Source organism: Molothrus aeneus, chromosome 7 (assembly GCF_037042795.1).
Source record: "Molothrus aeneus isolate 106 chromosome 7, BPBGC_Maene_1.0, whole genome shotgun sequence".
Lineage (NCBI taxonomy): Eukaryota > Metazoa > Chordata > Aves > Passeriformes > Icteridae > Molothrus > Molothrus aeneus.
The window spans coordinates 11,840,273-11,852,764 of NC_089652.1; the positions used below are offsets into that span (position 1 = coordinate 11,840,273).

The window sequence follows — 12,492 nt, forward strand, 5'->3', positions numbered from 1 at the left end:
AAGCAGCTTTTTAAACATAAAAAACCTGTTCTACTTCAAAGGGTTTATTAAAGCTGGGAATCAAATGGCATAACTGTTGCATCCTGCAGCTTCACTCTATCCTCTTTCTTGATTTTTTTGTCTGCCTCTGTTCCTGTGCAGGTATTAACTCTCACTTTGCTGTAGACAAAACACAGCTTATACAGTGTTTGTGACATAAAGGGGAAACAGCTAAGCACTTTGTTATTTTGTGGTCAGCTCAGCAGGATAAACTTGGATTACATGACAGGTTTTACAAGAGAGAACAGGTTGTTCAGGTAACTGTTTCCCAGGACCTACATGAGCAAACTGCAGTGTTGGGTGGAGAAGACCATCTGGATCTTTCATGATGTTCACACTCACACACTCTGAACCTCCTGTTAAGAAGAGTAAGACTGGCTGCCTTCTGCTTCCCCTGCATCTCCCTGTCTTCTCAGCCTTCCCTTCCAGTTGTTGTGCTTGTTTCAGAGTTCTGTTTCACTAAGCCTTGGTCTCCTGCCTTCTATATTTCATCCAAATTGTTTCTACTCTGGAATGGCAGGAGAGCTCCTATGAGGTGTTCATCCATGAAGCTTTGGTGAAGGAGTTTGGTGGAGGAATTTTTTAATGTCACAATGACTTCTTAATATTTAGACCTTTATGGAGTCAGATAAAGAACCTGAACCAGCTAGAAAGTGATCATATTCCTTAGGTTATTCATCTGTGGCATTCTTTCCCTTTGTCTTTTATTCTTTAGATAAGTTCTAAAGTGTCAGAATAAATCAGAAAAAGCAATTCTGATGCCCCAGAGCCTCCTCATGCAGCAGTTGTCCTCTTAATATTGATAATGTACTGGATATGCAGTAGTAATATGATGTGAAGTGTAATGATGGCTGGCATGTTACATGTTCTTGACTACTCCTTTGGAGCACTCCTCTCACTGTTTCCCACACGTTTCTGATGAACCCATTGTAATTTCACTGTACGTGTTCCTCCTTTGCAATCATAGGTGTCCTGTAGGCAGCAGCAGCATGCTGATCCCTGCACTTTTCTGTGAGCAGCAAAAGAAAATGCAGATAGTTTTTGGGGCACGTTTTACCCAGAAAATGCTTGATCTGAGTTTTGTTTGCTTCTTTTTATGCACGTTGTACTGCAAACAGCATAATCAGCCTCCTAATGTTCAGTTAGGCTTATGAAACGACAGCCTTTTGTTCCACCTTTTCATATCAGATTGAGCTTTCAGGACACAATGCAAAATCTGGCCTCAGACATTAGTTTCTGTTAAGATTCTGTATTTGGAAGCGAACTGTCAGTTCTGAGGGAAGAATGGGGCAGAACAAAATGGTCTTTGCCTTGCTGCCATGGTAATGGCAGTGAAGTGCTGATAAGTAACAATATCCATCTATGTGTGAGTTAACTCCTTATGTATTCTTCAGGGAGAAGTACTCTGGCATAGAATAATATCGTCTTTCTCAAAAAAATACGAAGTCAGCCTAATGATTATAATTAATAATGGGTTATATTCTTGTGTAATAAATTGAGCCACAAATGGTACATGTTCATTACATTCTAGAAGATTTGGGCACCGTGACTACAGAAGTGTTGTCTCAATTCTGTGACATGCAGTAGGACACTTGTACAAAGGATGACCCCCAGAGTTGGAGGGTTTTTATACTGAATCTGTATTTATATAGCTTCCTTTTCCAGTTTTGTCTTCTAGGTTTTTTAATGTTATCTCTCTCTTCTCTTAGTCCATGAGCGGTTTCTGGACTTTAAGAGTAGCAGGCTGTATTTGTGCATTAAATCAAGTAACTCCACCTAGATGGGTTTCATTCTTGTTTTTAGCCAGAGTGTTGTTTTAAGCAGATTATTTTTTTTTTTAATTTTAGGATAACTTTCAACAGCCACTATAAGGTAAGTTTCCTGGTGAAGGGCCGTGTTCAGTCCTTGCACAGCTTTCCTTGTGCAGCCCTGGGTGAGGCACTTTCTGAGCTGGGACTCCCTCCTTGTTAAACAGAGGTGCTGCTTTCCTAGTGCAGAGCCCTGGGGACACTCCTTTTTCTTTTGAGGCATTTGGATTCTACATTGTGGAGCTTTCCTTCAGTATTTTCTGAGATAAACCAAATCTATGCTTGGCATTATTCCATATTAAACTTTAAGTTACCTTGGTAATTTCTGAATCACATTGATCACATTTTCTGTCATGATCGCTGGACTTCTAAAGCACTCTGCTGATTGATCAAACCTTGGGGATGTGATACCTTTTAGTTTCTTCTGTAATTAATATGTTTTAATAGTGTCCTTTTATTCCCTGTATGCTGTGTAACAACACTAAAGCTATAGTACTTGCATTTATTGGGTTCTTTTTCCAGCTTGATTATATGTTTTTGCCTGTTGATCATCCCTTCTTTGAAATACTGTCAGACATGTCATTGTATCAACCATAATCTCAACTGCCAAACTCCTGAGTTAGTAGTTAAATCATCATTTAAATGTTCCACTTTTGTTATTTACATTACTTCCCAGATAAGTTTCATGTTGATCTTGAAACCACACTTCAAAGCACTCAATATTTTTGCTCGCTTTTTCCTTCTGGCTAGGACTATCTTGTGCAGATGACTTTTTGATGTGAAGGAGACCAAAGTAATGTCCACATGCAAAGCCAGTCCTGTTATATGCATTTTTTCTTTACACCAATATAAGTGTAGTTAAACTCCCGTACATCTCCAAATGGCAGTGGAATACTTGGTTATCACATTTGGTGTTTAAGGGAGATTGTCTTGCTTTGTATTAGTAAATGACATGGTGTTTTTTGCATGGAGATTTTTGTTTAAATTGAGCCTGGCATATTAATAGCAGAAAGTAAATTGTCATCTATAAACTCATCCAGCCCCATGGAAAAAAGTTCAAACTGTTGTAAATTCTTGATGGCAGAAAGGAGAGTAGAGCAGGGGCTGAAGTAGCATTTAACACACTGCCTAAAACAGAACTCTGAAGCAGAAATTAGAATTGCTGCACTTTTTATGGAGCTTTTTTTTTTGTCCAGTGGTGTGAGAGAAAAAGGATTGTAAATAGTTTCTACTACAGATCATCCTGCACTGCAAAACTTTGAGGCAGATCCATGTCTTAGATGTCAATTTTTTCATCTGTCTTTAGTTCCCACATGAGATTAATGACACTAGGACTGAACCCACTTTAGAGAAGTGGAACAACATTTAGAAAGTAATTAATTAATTTAAAAGTCATGGTGCACAAACTGAAGATTGTCACAGAGTTGCAGCATTTGTACACTATATCTTTAAAGCTGGAAAAGTTTGCACTGGACTATGACTCAGTACTGAGTTTTCATGTTTTAGAGTTACAGTCATAAAAAAGAGAAGGGCTTTTTTCCTAAATTTTGTTCAGTCAGTGTGTTTTCTTTAACATCAAAACTCTGACTTGGCTGTACATCTTTGAAAGCCAAAAGGGAAGAAGTGACCTCTCTGTCAAAAGCAGCTTTTACAGACCCTCATTTACTTGTGCCTGGAAAGACAGGGCTATTGGTTGTAAAATGGAGACTGTAATGTTCAGAAGCTCTCATTTAGCTTATGAACTCTTGATTTTCTCCTCACAGTATCAAGTCCAGACAGAGGACAGCAATCTGCAAGTGCTACCAGCTAGTGGAAGTTCCTTGTTCTTTTGTTGCTGAAGTTTTGGGGTGGCCCAAGCTGTTTTGGAATATAAAGCTGCTAGATCAGACAGTGGCACAGTGCCTCTGGATTACTGAGGGCAGTTTTCTTTACGGAGAGGTGCTGCAGGAAAGTAACACAAACGACACTGTGACAAAGGCATCACTGCACTGGGGATTTTCACAGTTTAACTGCGGGCACCTCAGTCTAGTGATCTGGGGCTGAAGGCTCCTGCAGGGTCAGGGGGACACCTACAGCTGCCCTGACTGCCCAGGCCCTGAGGCTGCTGCCTTAGGCACTCAAGCTGGATGCCTGAAGCTAAACAGTGAGAGAGAGCAGCCTGTGTAGCCCAGGGTCCTCAGTTCAACCACAGAGCAGGAGTCTACCCCAGCTGCTACCAGGGGTACCTCTTTGGATGTCTCTTTAGTGTTGAGTGCACACCAGCACTCTGAATGCATGGTGGGACTCATCAAAAAGATGAGCATTAACCCAGCTTCAATATCCTGGAACTGCAAGCCATGATCAGGAGCTCCTTCAACCAACCACTTTTTTTTGTTTGTTTGTTTGGAAATTTTTTTGAGATTGACTGATGTCACTGAGAGTTGTCCCTGTATCTTTCCCCTCCTTTTTGGATGCTCCCTCAGGGCCAGGAGTGCTGTGGCCTCAAACAGTTCTATAAATAAGTATAGAAAATTTTTTCTTCATATGCTTTTCCAGCAACTGATGAATTAAGAGCTTGTGCAAAAAGAAACAGAGAGAGTACCAAAGATACCAAGCCTCATCTTGCTCACACAGAATTTGCTGCTTTGCAGACTGCCCTTCTCTAGAGTCCTGGGAAACACAGTGAGGAAGAGGATGAGGTTGCTCACCCTGTGTGTTGCTCAAGCAAGAATGGGTGCCAAAGTCAGAGTCAGAATCCCAGGACCTGATATATATGGTGTATTGTTAGCTGTGTTTGTTTTGGGAGCTTTTGGTAATTTTTCTTCTAGGTTTTTGTCTCTCTATTTAATTATCCTTTTCATTACTTATTTCCTGACTTAATCTGAATGTGCATAAATCTCCACCACAGATTTATCATCTCTATAGAAAGCGCTTTCAGGGTGGTTGTGCTGCTTCCCAGAAAAGGGACACCGTTGGAAAATGAAGCTTTCAGATTCAACAATAAGCCCACTATTATGCTGATTTTTGCCAAGCTTTCCCTCACTTTTTTCCCAGTTACTACAAGAGTGAGCTCAAGGCTTTTTTTTGTTTGTTTTTGAACTTCATTCTTAAGTGTTTACCACCCTGCTCAAGTCCACTCACTCTGAGACATCAGACACAAGATACAGCTGTGTTGCTTCTGGAATCAGAAAATGCTCAGGTTCTTTTTTTCAGCTGCATGTTTCTGTGAAGGTTTTAACCAGCCTCTTTGCCAATCTTAAAAAAAAAAGTAAAAATAAAAATATTTCTTAGAATATTGCATTCTGACTGTCACAGTCCTTTGTGAGATCTCAGAAAAGCAATTGAAATTAACTTTGATATAAATAGTCTCATTGCAAAAAAGATTTTTTTTTAAATATAGTATATAGTCTGCATGCTCATAAGCATTTAATCAAATTCAGGTCTTGTCTGAGCAAACATAATGGCCATTGACTTATGTGTGGGTTGTGAATTATTCTTTCTGAATTTGACCTGCTTTGAGAGCTAAAAAAGATACTGTCCTTCTTTTTTTTTTTTTTTTTTTTTTTGCTTGGGATTGCACAGGCAAGTGGAGAGGCTTTTCGGCTTTTCTATTTCTAAATTTTTTTCTGAATGTTGAATACAACTTTCTTCTGATAAGATGTAGGAAGCCAGCCTCTCTAGGGTTTTGGTCCACTGTGGCTGTCAGAAATTTTTATAGTTATCATGAATTTTCTTTTTCTTCTTTCCATGCTTACACTCTATATAATGCTTTTTGGGATTCCACCCAGGTCCCTTGAAAGAATCCTCTGTCTTTTCTTTGCTTAGCTGCTTTCTCGTAAGCCAAGCATGTAAACACCTATCTCCTGAAGATATATTCCTGTTAATCACTTCTCTCTTTGAACTTCTTTATGCTAACATTCCAGTTTTTAAACTGCTGTTAACAAAAGCCAGGATAAAATGTTATTATCACTCCTTCTTCTGGCTTAAAAGACCCTTGTAATACTTATGCCCTAGATTAGCAACTGCTGCACAACTTGTAATTTGCTGTTTTCTATATCTTCACCCTCAGATCTGTTGCCAGACCACTGTGACTGTACTACTTTATTTACAAATTTTTGTGTTGAATCAATTTTCCCTTGTTATGAGCCAGAAACAGTTTTGAGCCAGGATAATTTCAATTGATTTAATTTGTTGCCAATTAACAAACTCCTGATCGCTGATTCTGGTATTGAAACCAACAAATGAATACATATTTAGAGAAACACACCTCGGCTCCCTTCCAGACACCTCTCCTCCCGGCTCCATGGTCTCCTGTTGCTGCTGCACATGGCACACAGTCCCTTTGGGGAGGCAACAGACCTCACCAAATAGCAGGAGATGAGGCTTTGTAGTCAGTGCATTGGGCAGGACTCAGAAAACCTGCACTTTATTTCTGCAGTTGAGAAGTTCTCGGCACCATTTCTTTCTTTGCTACTATCTCTTTTCTGTAGCCAGGAAAACCAGCAGTGAGCTGCTTCAGGCAGTACCTTAAAGCTGATTGCCAAGAAGCAGTCCAAGAGGATGTGGTGTTACTGATGCAACGGAAGCACTGGAGTCTGTCAGTCTTGTGGGAGAGCAGTAGGTGTGTGAAGGAGATGAGATCAAATATATCCCTGTGGAATTGTCCTATTACCTTTGCTTTCAGTTGGCTCCTCTTCCATCCCTAGCCCCAAGACTAATCAAGTAGGACCAGATAGTGAACCCAAATCATATGTAAGGGGGGTTTTTCCCCTTCAAAAACAGTGACTTTACAAAGGCTGTGTTGGGACATCCCTCTGGATTACTGCAGCTCATTATCTGATGTTAGAGTATTATATGTCACTTGTTGAGGTCCTTTTCATGACAGGTCACCAGCTGCTGGAGCTTTAATAACAACTGGATCTCAGTTAAAAATCTTGAAAGAACAAGGGGTGTGATGTGATATTTTTAACCCAGGTAATTTCAGTGGTCTGGACTGCGGGTAGATTTCAAAAACTGAATGGAATAATAGATTATAGTGCCAGGATGGAGTCAGGGAGGCTGCAAGTGAGCAAGAAATCATTCAGACACCTTTCCTGCCAAAGTTACTGCATTGTACAGTTACACCTGGAGTATCTGGTAATCTTTGTCATGTACACTGAGGGCTGGAAATTCCTTTCTTTCTTTGCAGGTGGCAAACTGAGGCCAAGAGAAATCAAATGAGTTGTCTGGGATCACAGCAGAAATATGACCATGGTTGTACAGGAAATAAAATGACCTAAGGATTTAATGCAAAATCCAAAGTTGGTACTTTGAGCGGGTCATCTCACTTCTAATATAGCCCAAATGTTCTAGCTGGGATGCTTAATTGCTGTTGCTTATCATTTTACCTTTATCAATTACTAACCTCTACAGAGAAAGTGAACCACTACAATATGTGTTAACCACAAGGTTCATACTGCTATTTGGCATAAACAGAAGATGAGAATTAAACTCTGGGCAGCTGGTGTCCTCTTTTTGCAAATGTAAGCTCAGCATACAGTCAAATATGCTGCAAGTCAATGCAGATTTTGCACATTTGCTGCAAAAAATTAAAAAGCTGGGGGAGTAATGCTAAAATCTTTTCAATGCTGCTGAAGAATCTGTGTCATCTTGTCTGTAGATCACCTTCTAGATATTGGCCCATTATTCCCTAGAAGAAAAAGGTTGGCAGATGTTGCATCAGTCTCTGTATGAAGAGCTCCTGTTGCCTGAAGATTTGTTTGAGGCAGCCATTTGTGACCCCCACAGCAAAACATACATTATCCCTTTTATGTTCCTATTTCAGCCTCTACTTTCAGTTGCTGTGGATGGCAATTTCCTTGTGTCAGCTTTTGCATGCACCTGAAAACTTCCCAAAGCTGTTATTCCTCCTCTATTTGTTTACAGCTGCCCAGTACTTAGAGGGTTTTTTTTCCCATTTGTGTTTAGAATCCAGAAAACTCCCCCTCAAAATTGTCCATATATACCATTTCTCACAAGAGCAGTAGATGACAAAAAACTCCTTAGGAATTAATTTCAGTGTACACAGAGTATATAATTTTGTTGGAAAACACATTAAAAAGTAGACCACTTAACTTTTGTTTAACTTCTCTAAATAGATTTACAGTTCATCTTAAATAATTAACTTTAAGTCACTACTTTTTCAAAAGCCAGAAGTAAAGATCTGGAATGAAGTTTCAGTTCAGGTTTTTCTTCCTGCCACGCTGTCACACAAAAACCCTAAGCTATTTCTGGCTGTTCTTATTTTTAGATTGTTCTTCATATACCATTTACCGTCATTGAAATTAATGAGAAAATAAAAGGAGTGACCTTTGGCTAGACACATACAGTTTATGTATGAGCTAAACAGCAGGATCCTTTTTCATTCTTCTTTTTCCCACATTCTCTTTCTCCCTGCTCTCCCTCATCCAAATATAATTTGTAAAGCCTTTAGAGCCTTTCATCCTGTGTGTTGCTACTGTGTTCTTTTAGATGAATCTCAGGTCCCTGATTCACATCTATTCTCTTGTGCTGAAAGGTCAGTGGCACCCTTGTTTTATGAATATAATCTACCATTCTCCTGAACTTCAGAATCATTTCCAAAACTCCCAGGCAAAATTCATACAGCTCAGGGTGCAGGCAAATGTTGGCATTACTGTAAAGAACACTTTCCCTACACAAATACAAGCCTGGACATTCCAAGTTACGTTGTTTAAAATAAACAAGCATTTACTGAAGATCTGAATCGTTTTAAAAACATGATTCCAATTGCAGACATAATTCTCAACCTGTGGCCTCACCCATACCATTGACGATGTAATTCATGCCCAGCTTTCTGCAGCAGGTGGACAAGTGCATTTGGCAGATCCTCATTCCATGAAGGCACCGTGCCTGAGCAGAGTAGAAAGCGCCCAGTGGTTTCCTGGGGCACCGTGGTCACAGTGAGCCTTGCACTGTCCCACTGCAGAGGTTCCCTGCCAGAAGGAAACACTGCCAGCTCTGCCTGGTTTGCAGGGTGGGTTGGAAACATTCTCATTATAAATTGCACCTTGAATGATTTTCAGTGCAGCAGTTTCAGAATCCTTGGTTGAAAACAGGTAAGGCTCGAGTGTTGCCTCCAACCTGTGAGGGTGAAAGTTCATTTCCTGGCTGAGGGGAGGGAATCAAATAGAGGTGTGGTATGACCAAGCAGGTCCCATTTGAGTTAGCTGGAAAAGAGGTATGCAAGCATTCTGAGAGGGAACACCATGATTTTCCAGTACTTGTGGCAATCATTGCTAACAAAAATGAGAACTGATATGTGTTTGGGTTAAGGGAAATGCTTATGACAGTGTAAGACACCAATGCTGATAGTAAATCTGGTTTGTAGTTATTTATGGAATTTTGGGTGCTTTTTTGTTGGTTGGTTGGTCTTTTGTTCTAAGTGTATGGTTGTACCTGTGCATTCTAGTGTTTAAATTTAAGTGGATAGTTATTTATTGCTTCTTAATCTTTGTGTTAATAATCCTGACTCTATTTTATTTGCACCTTTTATGTGGTATTTTAAAACACTGATTACTGGAAAACTTATGATAAATTTTTATATTCTCATTGTTTTACATGAGTATTCATAGATATTTACAGCATCACAGAATGGGTAAGGTTGGAAGAGATCACCATGGGTCCTCTGGGCCAACCTCCCTGCTCAAGCAGGGCTATCCCAGAGCACAAGGCAGAGAATTGTGTTCAGATGGTTCTTGATTATCTCCTGAGAGAGAAATTCTACAGCCTCTGGGCAGTTGGTTCCTATGCATGGTCACTGTACAGCAAAGTTCTTCTTTCTCACGTTCAGGTGGAACTTCTATGCCTCAGTTTCTACTCGGTGCCTCTTGCGCTCAGCATCACCAAGAAGAGCCTGATCCATCCTCATAGCACACCCCCCCCCCTCCTCCTCCTTTAAATATTTACACACATTAATGAAGAGGGATCCCCCCCTCGGTCATCTCTTCCCGAGGCTGAAATTCATCTGCTGGCCGTGACCGACGTCGCCTGTTTACTTTCACTTATGGAGAAGTTCGTGACTAGTTCCTTACACGAGGCCCAGCGCTGTCCTTGCGCGCCGTGGGTGTTTTATTTGTGCGTGGCAAGCGGGGTACACGTAAGTCATGTGCCCAACGCCTGGGGCCGGGGGGCCTCTCTCCGCCCCTCGCAGCTCCCCCGGCCCGGCTCGCAGAGCGCCCAAGACGCGGAGGCGACGCCTCGGGCGGCCTCGCCCCGGGCCCGTCCCGCCGCTCCCGCCCGGCGGCGCCCGGAGCCGAGCCCAGCCCGGGGCGGGCCGGGGGCGGTGCTGGCGCGCGGGGCGGGGCGCGAGGCGTGTCCGCGGGAGGGCGGCGGTGCCACGGCCGCCACCGGCCCCAGCCCCTCCTCGGCCTCCGCCGCGACCGCACCAGGTAAGGCGCCGCCGTCGCCTCCCCTCAGCAGCACCTGCGCGGGGGGAGCCGGGGGCCCCGGGCCGCCGGGAGTTTCGTGCCGAGGGGTGCCGGGGCTGGAGGGGTGCCGCTGCCGCGGTGCCCCACCCGTTGCTCTGTCGCCTCGGATCCCGGCGCCGAGCCCCGGCTGCGGGTGGGCCCCTCCTGGCGGCACGGGGACCGCAGCCAGGCCGGCCCCGTTCCCCGGACCCCGCCTGGCGTGCGCCGGGACCCGCTCCGCCAGCGCCCGCGAGCCGCTTGTCGCCGCTCCCCCTCGGCCGCCGCTCCGTCAGCCATCGGCGCCTCCGGAGCCGAAGCGGGGCTGGGCTGGGCTGGGCTCTTCGAGGCTATTCGGTAACAGCCTCGGCCATAAATGATTAACTGCGCGCCCGGGGAGCCGGCTGTCGCCGAGCGTGGCCGCCCGTGCCCGGCGCGCTGAGCCGGCGGAGCGGTCGGTCCCGAACCGCCGCCGGGGGCTCGGCAGGGCTGGGAACGCTGCTGCCGGCGCTGCCACATCGCAAGGTAGGCACGGAGCTTGCTGTGCCTCAGCTCCCGTTTCAGCGTGAATCCACCCATTTGGTGTTCTTTTTTATCTCTGCCAAGGTAAAAGACCGCCGAGATGATAGGGGGTTTTTTTTGTAACTGATTTTGTGTTTGGTTTAGGGTTTGCTGGGTTTCTTTAAGTCTTTGTTGTCTTTTTTACTATGATAAAAAAAATTAGTAGGTACGGAATTCGTTGATAAGCAGTAGCAGCTGGCAGTACTCTTATTCTCTATCAGAATGTAATGCCTCCTTTGTTGAGCTGTAAATTAATAGTGTAAGCTCCTTCCCCACCCTCAGCCTCATCACTTGGAGATGTGGATCGCTTGTACTACCAGATTTGTTTTCTTTAGGAAAACTAAGAGGCACCACAGAAAATCCATCTGTTTCATTCCAGGTCACATTCCACTGGATTGATTTGGTTGATTTCAGCTTGAAAATGTGCTTCAAGGCAACTAATGATCTTCTGTGGGAATTTTTTTTTTTGTTAATCTTTAAATTTGAATTACCAGTGTATGCAAGAGGCATTTTCCTTCTGTTTCTTTGAGCTCTTCATGCAGTTATATTTTCCAAAACATGGTGATTCAAGAAGGTAAACTAAAAACTTCGTACACAGAAAGTGGAAAAGGCTGCTGCATGTAGAATGTCAGGTTAACTAGGAATGTATTTGCACTGTCCATGAAATAAATCCCAGATGGCAACCTGTTGAATGCCACTAACTAGAGTCTTCAAGCTGCTGTGAGCAGGACACCGTGCCCTTGCCACAATTGTTTCTGTGGATGCAGTCAAACCGTGCAAATGCAGAATGATTTCCAGGTCAGAACAGGTTGATGAATTTAGTGAGGCGCTATCACAAACTGCTGGAGCCGAACACTGGTGCTGGGCTGTGAGTGTTCTCCCTCTAATTGTGCTAGGGAAGTGGAAGGAGTTTGGCCCTTTGAGAGCAGCAGGATCTGTTAAATGTAATGAGACACTAATCAAGATAAGGCTTGTACTGTGTCAGGTGCTGTATAACTGTGTAAGGAGGTACGGGAAATTTACTGCATTAAAAAGTGCTATGATTAAGATTAATTAAACTAAGTACCCTTCAAAATGTCCTGAGGGTTATCCTTAAGTGAAGGGTCTGTTTCCACAGTCCTTATGCCCAGGCAGAAGAAATGTGCTTGTGAATTATTGTTTTGTCTGACCTACAGTAATGAGCCTACAAACTGAACACAAGCATCTTTCTGTGTTGGGAGAGGGTTGGTTCTGAATGTAGACTGGTTATTCTTATCTAGTCCTTCTTGTTCAAAGAAACGGAAATGAGGCTGTGTCAGGACACCTTCCTTCTGTTTCCCAAATTTTAAGGAAATGCTTGTCTGGAACTGAAATTGATTCAGGCCTGTTTTTCAGAGAAAGTAGAAAGTTTCCAGTGGCTACAATGTGTTTTGTATTTTCTTCAAGTTTTTCTCTAGCAATCATGGAAGTACCAAACCTGTGCTTGTCAGCCGTTGTAGACAGCCTGTATTTTGCATTAATTCTCACAAACTGTTACATTTGTGCACTTTTTACCCACACACATGGCCTCTGTTGTCCTTCTAAGGGACTGTGTTTCCTGGCGTGTTTTCAGAGGCTAGTTCTTAGATGTCTTTAGATGCTGTTAGCAACATTAGTCATGCAGA

General features: G+C 43.1%; 1 protein-coding gene across 2 annotated transcripts in view; it reads left to right on the forward strand.

Moving 5' to 3' along the window:
* The first annotated feature begins 10,187 nt into the window (after nt 1-10,187).
* SPATS2L (spermatogenesis associated serine rich 2 like) overlaps nt 10,188-12,492 on the forward strand; it is a 76,107-nt gene continuing 73,802 nt past the window's right edge. Inside the window, exon 1 of one of the 2 annotated variants that reach the window (XM_066553749.1) lies at nt 10,188-10,273. The gene's annotated coding sequence lies outside the window, so the exon portion shown is untranslated. The remainder of the gene's footprint in view (nt 10,274-12,492) is intronic. The other variant, XM_066553750.1, reaches the window with a different exon arrangement.